Genomic DNA, 12983 nt, shown 5'->3' with positions numbered 1-12983 from the left:
AAGAAGAGAAAGCAACATGTTTACACACAGTTTATATTTGTATAATGGTTTTACAGTTTATAAAGCCTCTTTCTGTGTTCACATGATGCCACTTAGTCCTTAGCCACCACTTCACTTTTTTTTTTTTTTTTTTTTTTTAAGGGCCACATCCACAGCCTATGGAGATTCCCAGGTTAGGGGTCCAATCAGAACTACAGCTGCCAGCCTACACCACAGCCACAGCAATGCCAGATCCAAGCCACGTCTAGCAGCCACTTTAGAGGGGAGGAAACCTTGGAGCAGAGAGGCTACTTGCCCAGGATTGCTATCAGTAACCAGGCTGTGGACCAGGCTTCCTCATAAGCAAGAAACACATTCTCAGGACCACTTTGCTCTGGCGCTAATGAAAAAACATCTCATTTTCAAAAGCTGGTTTTCCAACCTAAGAAGAGGGGTCCCTCTGTTTATGTTCACTCTTTTCACATATATAAGAGACAGCCTCTGTTCTAGAACCCAGCGGCATTTCACTTGACACAGAATATGATACAGCTGTAGGAATAACAATCTGAGAAGACAAAGCAGAAGAGACACATTTCTATCTCATGTATAATTAAGTAACAAGAAGGCAAGTCATTAGATGAATAACAAAACTGTTGAGGCTGATGGAAACATTCTTTTTCTAGTGTTTTACTTTTGGAATGTCCTCTCTCCATTGTCCAGTGGACGCATCTGCCGTGTTTGAGCCAACAGGAGACACAGTGGAAGTGAAAAGCGTGGTCACAGATTTCCCTTGCGACAACACTCTCTTCAGAAGAAGCAGGTGCCTGGTTAGCTCCACATTGTATGGAAAGATCCATAGCGCAGTTCCTGTAGATGGTGGTTATCAGCCACAACATCCCAGGCCCAGAGGGCTACAGTGTTCCGCTTTCTCATTTCAAAGTGCTTCTAGTCCGAGCTGTCATGGGTGTCACTCAAGGTGTCCGCATCCATTGCTGCAGCCATTTCAAAAACACAGTCTGTGGTCGTATTGCTTATTTTTGTACAACTGTGAGCTGAAATGGCTTTACATTTTTTGATTATTAAAAAAATAGGAATATTCTACAATATTCAAAACTATCTACAATTTAAATTGCAATGCCATAAATAAAGTTTTATTAGAACATACCATGTTCACATTTATTTCTATATTGTCTATGTCCATTTTTACATTAAATGGCAGAGTTAAATAAGTGTGACAGACTCTATGCAGTGCCCTCCTGCTGACTCAGTGTATTCTACATCACAATGATGCAGTTATAACTTAGCCTTTTAATTGCCATTCCATATCACTGTATTGTAACATTTTATTTTATTTTATTTTATTTTACTTTATTTTCAGTACCTATTCATCAGGTCAAAACAAAAAAGGAAGAAAAAGTGAGCTTCATATGGTATACATTTAAGGCCCAGTCGAGTGTGAAATTTTGTTGTCAAATTAGATGGCAAAGCATTGCGTTTTTATACAATGAACCTTTTTAGCTGTGGTAGCCAAAATAATGCCCCCGACCCAGAATCTGTGAATATGCTACCTTACATGTCAAAAGGAACTTTGCATACCTAAAGTCAAAATATTAAGGGACACCAAAAGGACTTTGCAGGTGCAATGAAGTTAAGAATCTTGAGTTAGAGAGACATTTTAAAATTTACTATAATTTAAAAAACTTAACTAAGAAAAGTTCTCAGTTGAACAGCAAAAAAAAAAAAAATAGTATTACAGGACTTTATTTTAAAATATTTAGATTAATAGCATTTTGGTACATCAAATGGAGAGCACAGCAGTCTGAATAAATCTTGTCACAATACAACCCTTGTAAATAACATTGGTAATAAAAGAATTGGACCTCAGTATGCCACAGTCTTTAGTCTGTAGCTGCTACCTTATATCCCAGTGAATTTTCTTTCCTTTTTTTTTTTTTGTTTTTGTTTTTGTTTTTGCTTTTGTTAGTATATACACACACCAGCAAGTCATGGTCCCTGGGGAGTCCCTTGTGATTCGACAGTGTAAGAAAAATGGATTGCTGTAAGGCTTTAACAGAATGTACCAATCTACTGTAGGAAACTTGTTTTAAGAGAGTTAAAGACAAACATAAAATGAGTCCACAAATTAACCAAATCCTAATTTCCACATATTCCACTTTTGGCTTTTATTTAACATTGACTGTATAATATTCTGGTACTATCACATGATTACAACCCCAAAACATACAGTTTTTACTTTAGTGTCTGTAAAAAGGATTTAAAATGTGTAATTTAAACACTGAAGCTGAGCTGAATGCATTTTACCTATCCTACTTCAAATAACTTCTTAATTCCCAGCCCGAACCATGGAGTCAACTAGAAATCAATGAACAGGAGTTCCCTTGAACTTTCCAATGAACAGAAGTGAAGAACTTGTTAAAATATAAGTTTGCTCTCTGAAGTAATGAGATTATTTCCTTTGCAATACCGTATCCTTTCAGTGGCCAAACCTTGTAGTGCAAAGTAATAACTTACTCTGTATCAATACAAATATTGAAACATCATTAAAACCACTTTCTCTGTACAAAACAGTTTATGCCTGCATGACATAAAACAGCCCCTCATAGGAAGAACACAAAAGATATCTTAAACTCTTTCACTGTAGGTTTAAAAGGCACATTGCAAAATCCCTTAACGCAGCTTTGGCTGCCTGGTCAGAATCTTATCATTGCAAAAAGACACTGAGAGCATTATCACCCTAGGAGCTGTAATATATTCACGAGGTTTCTTATAAAAGAGGAAGCAGGAGAGTCAGTCAGAAGAGGAAATGGGATGATGGAGACAGATGTTGATGTGATGCAATTGCTGGCTGGGGCCATGAGCCAAGGAATTTAGGAATCCTCTACAGGCTGTGCAAGGCAGGGAATTGGATTATCCCATAGATTCTCCAGAAGGGACACAGACCTACCAATACTTTGATTTTAGCCCAGTTAGACTCCCTTTGGATTTCTAACCTCCAGAACTGTAATATAATAATTTTGTATTATGTCAAGTGACTACGTTTGTGGTGCGAGAGCAGCAATAGGAAACTCATACAATAGGATATTTATATTACCAGAGTGAGTGAGTACACATGGAAATAGTTCCAAATGACTGAAAACAATGCCCAGACAAAGTAGAAAAGTTAAAATATCACAGTAGAATTTCTTCACAAAAGTTTAAAAACAAAAAAAAGGGAGTTCTTGTCGTGGCTCAGTTGGTTAACAAACCCAACTAGGATCCATGAGGATGCGTGTTCGATCCCTGGCCTAAGTTAGTGGAGCAAGGATCCGGTGTTGCCATGAGCTGTGGTGTAGGTTGCAGACGCAGCTCGGATCTGGTGTGGCTGTGGCTGTGGCACAGGCTGGAAGCTATAGCTCCAATTTGACCCCAGCCTGGGAACCTCCATATGCTGCGGGAGTGACCCTAAAAATAGAGGCTGCAACCTAAGTAAATTTTCCACTGGCTTGTTGTTGGCCAGTAAGGAAGCTATTTACTGATGGTGATTTAATTAATTTGTGTTTGATTGCAGCTGAAGAAATGCATCCAGAAACTATTACCCTTTTGATGGGAATAATTGCTCAAAGAGTTAAGGATATTGGAAAAGACATCAACGGTTGACCAAAAAATTTAAGATAAGGTAGATGATTTTGAGTGGTTTGTCTTCATTCTTGATGAGTAAATGTTACCTAGACCACTCAGTTGTTTAGTGGATAACATGTTTTAAGTTACTGAATCATCTGAGTGGAACACTACAGCTGAACAACTTTTTCAGTGACGTTGAGAAAACACTAATTCAGTGCAATCTGAAGTGGAAGCTGCTGAGATGTACTTTAACTAGTAAAATATGTATGGAACAGAAAAGGATTCTGTTGGACAAATTCACAAATGTAGTGAAAAAAAAAATAAGGTATTTCAAATTTATGGTTATCATCTTATTTACATCTTACATTGTCATTTATTTATGAGCTTATTAATATTATGTCTTATTTATTTATATAGTCTTATTTATTTATGAGCAATGACTTTGCAGAAAATATTTGAATCTATTGTGTTGGCGAAACAGAAGTGTCAACAGTATATTTCACTTGCTGTCATGGATTTATCCATCATCAATTCCATGATTTTTTTTTGTCAGGAATAGAAGCTGGATATCTTGCCTTGCCCTCCTACACAGTAGTTTGAAGGTTTAGCAGTGTTAATATTTTATTGTCAAAATGGCATTTTCTGAACAGAGATCTGCCCAGCTCTTCTCCACATACGGTGGAACTCATCTTTTCCACAATTGCTAAAGTTCTTTCAAGGATTTCAAGGCAAAGTAGTTTATGTGGGCACAGCATGTAAAGTTTTTTAATAACTAATGTTGGGGCCAGTAATGTAGCTGCTTTAACACTTTCTGTGCTGTAAGTATAAAACAAAACCCAAAAATTTTAATTCCCACAGAAATTGGCAGTGATAGGTTTTCCCAGCTCAAACTACTGTTATGGCAATAATTTTTGGTATCTTAATGCAAGTACAAAAGAAATTTCCCTATTACAAATCTATATAATTGTTCAATTGAGGAGCTTCTTCCTAATCTTTAATCAAAAGGATGACGGTGTTAAAAGGCAAGGGAAGACTCTAATAGAATCCTGAAACTGCCTTTCAAGAGATAAATACGGTCAATTAAAACATACACTCATGGATTGATGATAATAGTCTTGGCAGAACTTAACCGCATGAAAAGATGAAATATAAAAAAAATATATCAGTATAGACCAGCATTAATATGACATTTTAATCATTTTGATTATAGGGAAAGTAATTTTAAAACTCAATTAAACAAACCGTATCCCCAACGAGATAATTCAGTTTTCCTCATTGGAAGGCTTAGATTACGAAAACTGTGCTTATTGTTATACTTTAACTTTCATCAAAATATATTTGCTGGATTCTCTGGTGACAGCGGGTTTAGGATCCAGTCACTGCAGCAGCTTGGTCCTGCTTGGCACAGTTCAATCCCTGACCAGGAACTTCACATGCTGTGAGCATGGCAAATTTTTTTTGAAAATTGTTGAAATTTTTTTCTCCTTGTTTGTAAGTATTAAAATATCTTTGTTTTTTCCTCTTGACTGGCAAAGCCTAAAATATTAACAATCTGACCCTTGTAGAAAATGTTTTCTACTCTGTAAAGAGGTGGAGCTATTGATACAACGAGGAGACTAATACTATGATATGTGGAAGGCTGATATCACTGAAAAAACACAAAAAAAACATCACCAAATGTGTTTACCTCTACTATGACTAAATCAACCTTTTAATTATATGATTGAAATTCACATTAAGGAACTCATAAACGTGAGTGTTTCAGGAAATACTAAGTCCTTTAGGACACAGCTACAGTGCATTATCTTAGCAGAGTAATCAGCCAGGAATTCATCTTTTGTTAATTCAGTCACATTGTTCAAGGCACTGCGAGCAAGGTTATATGCAGGTTGATTCAGTGTTTCTCTTAGAATTATAAACCTCACTTATTTGTGAGTTGAGCGATTTAATGCATTTAAATCAATAAATCATTAGAAGCCAGATGCAATCATTTGTTCCGTGGAAGTCTTTGCCTAGATGATGAAAGAACATGCATTTTTTTGCTTTCCTAAATGAGGAATTTCTTATCCTTTGGAATGATGCTAAACAGTTTCTTGCTTGAAAACTAGAAAAGAATATATCTTGAGGTCTGAATGGGACATTACTTTGAAATATCCCCAGAGAGAACACTAGGCAAACTTCTATAATAAAGTGCAGCCACCAGATTGTCAATATTTGTCCCAACTACATGAAGAATAGAGAAAGCAAAACATTGGGAGAGAATTTTATTTTCCATTTGCATTGTGAAGTGAACAATTGCCTGAGGTGATTAGCATTTCACTTTCTGATTCAGAGTAGAATCACGTCCATAAAATATTTAAACATGGCTCAATATTTCTTTAAATCATGTAAATATTTTCTGATGTGTTAATATGACTCTGTATCCAGACCTCACCCCAATCATTCAAATTAGTTTCCACAATATTCCTAGCATGAGAATCCTGGAGTAAATGTCTGTTAACGTGTCTTTTTTTTCCCTAAATTTTTTGATTGTTTTTTTATAGTGATTTTATTTTTCCATTATAGCTGCTTACATGACTGTTTTATACCAGAAACTGAATCATGAGGTCAAGCAAGGCCCAAGAGGCCCAAATCCACCTTGGAGGTTAAAGTGGATCCTGGTTATGAATGGGGCTCACTCAGCTCCATTCTGCCTTCTTAGAGTCCCTGGCAGTTAGGGTTCTGGCTACAAATTAATTCCACTACTTAGAATGTACTCGAAGAAATTTTGGAAGGCAAATTAAGGCAGAAGTTATCTTTCTGCCCTTTTGGCTATTTTGCTTTCAGTGTAGTTGTGGTCATGAGTTTTACCAGGTACGTTTCAGTATCTGTTGTCCAATCTTCTATGTATTGAAGAGTGGCAGTTTCAAGGCAGCAGTGGTGTCTCTCTTCATTTCTGGCATAGTTCCAATGATGACCTCTTGTTCTAGAATGTTCTGGAGGCCAATATGAAGTGCCTTGTTATTAACTTTTGACTTTTGTTGCATCTAGTCCCTGCATGATGTCCGTTCCTCCTTAAATACCCAGAGCAGTTTCTATTTCTTGAGCTCAACTGTGCCTCATACAGGATGGGACATCAATGTTAACTTATACAGCCATGGGTGCTAGACCAGTACCATCCCTGTTCCTTTTAGAAACCTATTCTTCTATTGTATAGAATTTGTGAGAAGATTCATTAATTGCATCAGATGCATTGAGTTTCCCTGGTTGATATTTGGACAAGTATGATTACCCACTATTACCTACTCTCTACCTCCTTCCCAACACACACTTCAAAAAATCAAGGATAATAGTAAGCCTTTTAACCATTGTTTCCTCTTGGCTGAGATCAGCCTTAGACTGCTACCATGGACTCTTTCCGGAAGGGCCGAAAGCATGATGAATGAGGGAAAAAGGCCATAAGAGTATACATTTCTTAAGGGCAGATGTTTTTGCTTGTTTTTTTTTTTTTTTCAATGCTACATCATAACACCTAGAAAAGTGCTTGAGAGTCAATTATAATTTTGTAAAGCATTTGATGAATTGATGAATAGTTAGTGAAGATTTTTTGAATAATGCATTAATATGGGACTGTTTAATGGAGTTACTAGTTTTTATCAGGTAAACATTTCAGAGCCTTGTCTTACCTCAGGCCAAGTATGGCATATTAGGCTGAAAAAATTGAGTATGCAGGATCCAAAAACAAGTATAGATCAACATAGCCTGGAATTTTTTTTTTCTTTTTGCCTTTTCTAGGGCCGCTCTCCACAGCATATGGAGGTTCCCAGGCTAGGGGTCCAATCGAAGCTGTAGCTGCCGGCCTATGCCAGAGCCACAGCAACATGAGATCTGAGCCGCGTCTGCAACCTACACCACAGCTCACGGCAACGCCAGATCCTAACCCACAGAGCAAGGGCAGGGATCGAACCCGCAACCTCATGTTTCCTGGTCGGATTCGTTAGCCACTGCACCACCACGGGAACTCCCATAGCCTGGAATTTTACTGACCAACCTAAGTCTCTGAATATTATGATTCTCACCTCATGGCTTTGTCCATTGGGCTGACCACTCTGTGACCCTAGATTACATCTTAGGTGTTGCTCTGAGCTGGTATTGGTCACAGCCAGACCCTCGAGTTATGTCTAGAAATGACTCTGCCAGCTTCCATCAGAATACCAAGCCTAGCTTTAGCATGGTTTTGGTTTTCTAAGCCCCTTACAATTAAGTGGGTGTTGAGGTGGAAACTTCATCCTATTAATAAGAACAAAATCAAAGTTATCAAAATCGGCATCCATATTTTAGAGTCAAGTTACGACGAGGTAGCTTAAAATTAAGCCCCAGAGCACTGGGCTAGTACATATAGCCCTCCTGCCTAAGGTCAAAATTGTCCCAAGAAATGTTGGTATGGCTGCTGATTGCCAGTGGACAACCTAGGAGGAGAAGCAGATTATACAAATTGATGTCAACTCTGCTGAGGGACATTTTATTTTCTTCATTTGTATCAGTCCCATTTGCTGATCCTTATCATCAAACATGGACGTTCCAAGATTGGAATAGAGGGGACAACAATCTCCAAGCAATATTTTGTCTCGCTCCATGATTTACATCTTTCTGCTAGGGTTCCCTCCCTTCCATCACCACTGCCACAGTCACTCTTTAAAACTGTGATCCGCCGGGGAGGGAAAAACAGACAAACAAGAAAACAACTTAATAACCTTCAGCACCGCTGAGCTATATTAGACTTTTAAAAATTACTGAAGAGAGATAAAATTTAAAAGAGAAATATATAAAGTACATGGAAACTATTTCCCTAATAATAAACTCCCTTCTAGCCTTCAAAAAGGCCTGATACATTTTCACTTGTCTAACTTGGCTTCCAGCTCTCTTTGATTCTTTCCCATTTCCGTGAAACAGAGTGCACTTCTGTCCTCAGGTATGCTGATAAATTTTTCAGTCTTCTGTCTTAGGGAAAAATATCTTCTGTTCTAGTGAATATTGCAGTTGTTCTTGTACAACTCAATTAGTCTTTCTGAGTCGCTAAACCTGAATCACTTAGCCTGCATCAGAGCAAAAGACCAGATTTTGTTTTTATGATTCAGTTTCCAATCCCTGTTTGAACTTTGGACAGAACCCATTGGTTTTTTATATAGCAAACATTTGTTGGAATCCTCTCATGCACCTCACACTGTGCAAGGTTCTAGGTATACCAGGATGAAACATGATGTGATTTGAACTGGAAACTTAATTTCAAAATAAATTACTAAATAAGGCAGGTATTGAGCAAAATGAAGGTTGCGATCCTTCTCATGGAATAGCGCACTGAATATGGCAAAAGCCACTGAAGACATGTAAATTTCAGTGGGACTGAGCTGTACTGTCTGTGAGACAGAACTTTTTTCTAAATCAGACTATATCAATGATGAAAGTAGTTCTTTGTTAAAAAAAAAAAAAACGGTGAGTTTGTAGTTTTATATTACGTCTAGCCTTCATCTTTTTAAACTTTGTTTTTTAATTACATATAAAATTTTCTTCTAATAAGGGATACCTAACATATAGTCATACTTTTGACAGTATTATATTAATACTTTTATATTTAATATTAATAATCCAGGGACAAGGTGATTTTAGATAGTTTGAATTCTTACAATCTCTTTAATTTCAAAAGAGTAAACTATCAATAAAACACAAGACTGTAGATACATAGAGTATTTTAAAGTTAACTTTTAATAACAAATAGGTTCTATTGACTTTATTCTTTCTAAATCCCTAGAGATCAGGAATGCAGAACACAGTTATTTCTGTTAATTTTCATTTAAATATTCTCTATTCCACTTAGTGTTTTACTTATTTTCAACAGTAGATATAGACTTTTTTATTTTTTATTTTATTTTATTTTTGCTTTTTAGTGTTGCACCCAAGGTATGTGGAAGTTCCCAGGCTAGGGGTAGAATCAGAGCTACAACTGCCAGCCTAGCCACAGCCACAGCAACACACAGGATCCAAGCCATGTCTATGACCTATACCACAGCTCATAGCAACGCTGGATCCTCAACCCATTGAGCAAGGACAGGGATCAAACCCACATCCTGGTGGATACTAGTCAGGTTTGTAACCATGCTGAGCCACAGCGGGAACTCCTTATATGTTTTCATTTTAAAAACTTAAAAATAATTCTCACAAATTTTCCTAAATTGGAGGCTATGTATTTTCTCTCAGTTTCTCTATGAAACTATTTCACTTATATTTGACAAGACAAAGGTAAAGGATTTTATTACAAGTGATGGAAAATGTATACAAATGTTCTTGAAATTTTAAAACTTGCTGTCAGCACTTACACAGCATCGCCGAAGAATCCTGGGAATCACTGAATCCTGTTTCCTCATTTTCCTGTTGTGATTCAGAAAGGAGAACTGATGTACACAGGACCACACATATTCTTAGTTTATGACAAAAATGGGAATGAAATCCAGAATTTTCGGTTTCTATTTTTGGACACTTTTTTTTTTAATAACATAACTGTCTCCTTAATTAGCAATAAGATAATCAAAGGTCACTTTTGAAATAAAAGTTGTAAGTAAAAAAATCATTATACCCCTGATTGTTAAATAGATCTATGATTTAAAAAATAATAGAAAATCCTATTTTTATAAGAGGGTATTTAAGAAATTAGATAGCATGTGGTTTTAAGTCAACATAATATCCTGATTATACATTACAATAAATCTTTTCAATCCAGAAGTATTTTTTGAATATTCCTACTTGCAGAGCACTGTCCTAGTTTTCAGGAAAAATACTTGGGGAAATTGGAAAGGAGTAAAAGAACATTATATTTTTATTTAAATAAAACCTTCAATATAGAAGTGGGGGAGGGGAACTATGAACAAAAAAAAAAAGAACTGTCTTGGTTTTTTTGGTCTTTAAATACCCCATGTTCCATTCCAAGTATAAATATTATACCTGTGTCTTTAATAAATTTCAGAATCTGATCACCTCTTACTATCTCTACCATTATATAATAAAGACTCTGACTCCATTTGCGGATGTTTAACTGTTTGCCCCTCCTTCTTCCCCTTCTGCCCCACCTCTGGGAGAACTGATGAAAAAGCCCCAGGCGCTCGTCCTCCTTTGATACCAGTGGGAGAGTCAAACCATGTGTGGAAACTCCCAGTCCAGCCCTATTCCCTGACCACCTGAAACCTCCAGGCCAGTATCCTGCTTGTTCAGCCACTTTGGACCATCTTGGGAGATTTGCCTGGTACTCTCCACAATGCCTTGTTATGTAAGTAATAAACCTTTCTATGCCTCCTCTTAAGGTGTGTTGGTGGGACGTGAGGGGGTTAATCTTGTCTGACATCTGAGCTCAGTTTTGGACAGAGGTGCATCTCATTTCTGTGGCGTGGCCACAACTCATTAGAACACTGGTTTAAGCTACCCACCGCCCCTTGCAATTTTAGATTAATGCAATAACCAACATTTTTGGTCTCCCAACTTCAGCTCTTGTCCCACTTGTGTCCACTTTCCATAAGGCAACCAGGGTGATAACTTAAACATGTAAGTCTATTTCCAACTAGAATTTAAGCCCCTTGAGGTCAGGGACTGTATTTTATTCATTGCTGTATCCTCAGTGGCAAGTATAGAGTGTGTCCTCAGTATTTGTCAAAGCATGCACACACAGGCACACACCAGAAACCATAGTTTTTAAAATACCCTGCTTGGGTAACTAAACAATTGCTTAATCCCACATCCTCTCTACAGACGCACAGATATACAATGAACATTGACAACTTTTTTTTTTAATGGCTGCACTCTTGGCATATGGAAGTTCTTGGACCAGGGGCTGAACCTAAGCCATAGCTGTAAATGCAGCTGCAGCAACGCTGGATCCTTTAACCCACTGTGCTGGGCTGGGAATTGAACCCACACCTCCACAGCCACCTGAGTCACTGCACCACATTAGGAACTGCAACAACATTTTTTGACTAGTCCAAATCTCTATTCTCCCTGGACAAGCAGATAAGGAGAAATATGCACAACTAAAAAGTTACACTAAAATAACTTAGTTTTATTTCCTGGTCTTATTCTGGACATAACTTTGGCTATCAAAGAATTTCAATTGGCCTGCCACTTCTGCAGGGAGTCTAAGGCTACATCTTCACCTGAGAGCCATGGAGTTTGTTCATATTCAGGTAGATGGGAAAGGAGAATGCCACAGTCAGTTGGTCCTAGTTTACCTCAGGCACTGTGGCAATTAAATAGAATGATGGTTCTATCAGCCATTTTCCAAATGCTCCGATATTTTATTTAGATTTCTGCTCTGCAATTTTCACATGGAAAGGCTGGTAAGATGCTATCTGGGAAGCTGCAGCTTGTCGGAACTGTTTTCTTTTTGTCCTATTGAATTGTTTCAGCATGGCAGTCCTTTGAAGGCAGTGGGAGCCCTGTGTTTGCATCTCTTCCAAAGAGATGCACTCTTACCGACGGCTTAAGAGAGAAGGTAGAAATCAGACTCCTTCTTTAAGCAAGGCATTTCCTACATGAAATGAGGGTCTCTGAGGACCTTCCGGAATTTAACAGTTTCATCTTCTACATATTTCTCTTGTTAAATCATAATTTAAGAAATAGATTTCAAACTATTCCTAGATGCAGAGATCAAGGATGTGTGATGCCCACACTAATAGAAATATGATATTATTGCATTTTAACCTTGTGGCAGTTCTGGCACTGGATGTAAAATCCTGGGTTTCTTTCTATCATCCTGCATATGAATTGGTGACTTTTAATTGGTTTTTTCATACTGTAGCTCTGCCTTTATTTGTAATTCTTTGTAACACTTAACGTCCAATGACGTGTATTCTTTTGCTTCTACTATTCTTGTCTCATTCATCTATATTTTAGGGACCTTTATAAGTTAGTCTTCCCCAGAGTATAAGTTAATTGAAGGCAAGGAAGATATTTTTGTGTCATTTCATTAACCTTGGGCCATAGACTTCACCGGAAATCAGATGGTCTGGTTGCAACCTAAAATCTTTCTATCAAATGTAATTCAGCACCCAGGGTTTCTTCATCCAAGTTTCTTTCTATTGAGATATAGTCAATATAAATATAATAATAATTTTGAGCCAACCCTTAGATGTCAAAGTAACTCATACCAGGGACAGAGAGGGTCAGAGACCTCTAGCAATAAGGTTCCATACCCCATACTTGATCTTGGTTCCATCAGCAGCTCCTAGTTAGTGGGGTCCGGCCAAGTTCTCTGTTAGGAGAGGCAGGGGTCTATTCTCACCACATGACTGAATTCATATACTCCTGTAAATTAATGTTTTGTGAAATGTCTCTCTTCATCTCTAATAATACCCCATATTTTA

At 37.4% G+C, this 12983-nt stretch overlaps 1 pseudogene; it reads right to left on the bottom strand.

The window, feature by feature from the left end:
• Nucleotides 253–3229, bottom strand: LOC110260768 (annotated as a pseudogene).

Source organism: Sus scrofa, chromosome 5 (assembly GCF_000003025.6).
Source record: "Sus scrofa isolate TJ Tabasco breed Duroc chromosome 5, Sscrofa11.1, whole genome shotgun sequence".
Taxonomy (NCBI): Eukaryota; Metazoa; Chordata; class Mammalia; order Artiodactyla; family Suidae; genus Sus; species Sus scrofa.
The sequence above is the reverse complement of the archived record's forward strand: the minus strand, read 5'-3'. Positions and strand labels throughout refer to the sequence as shown.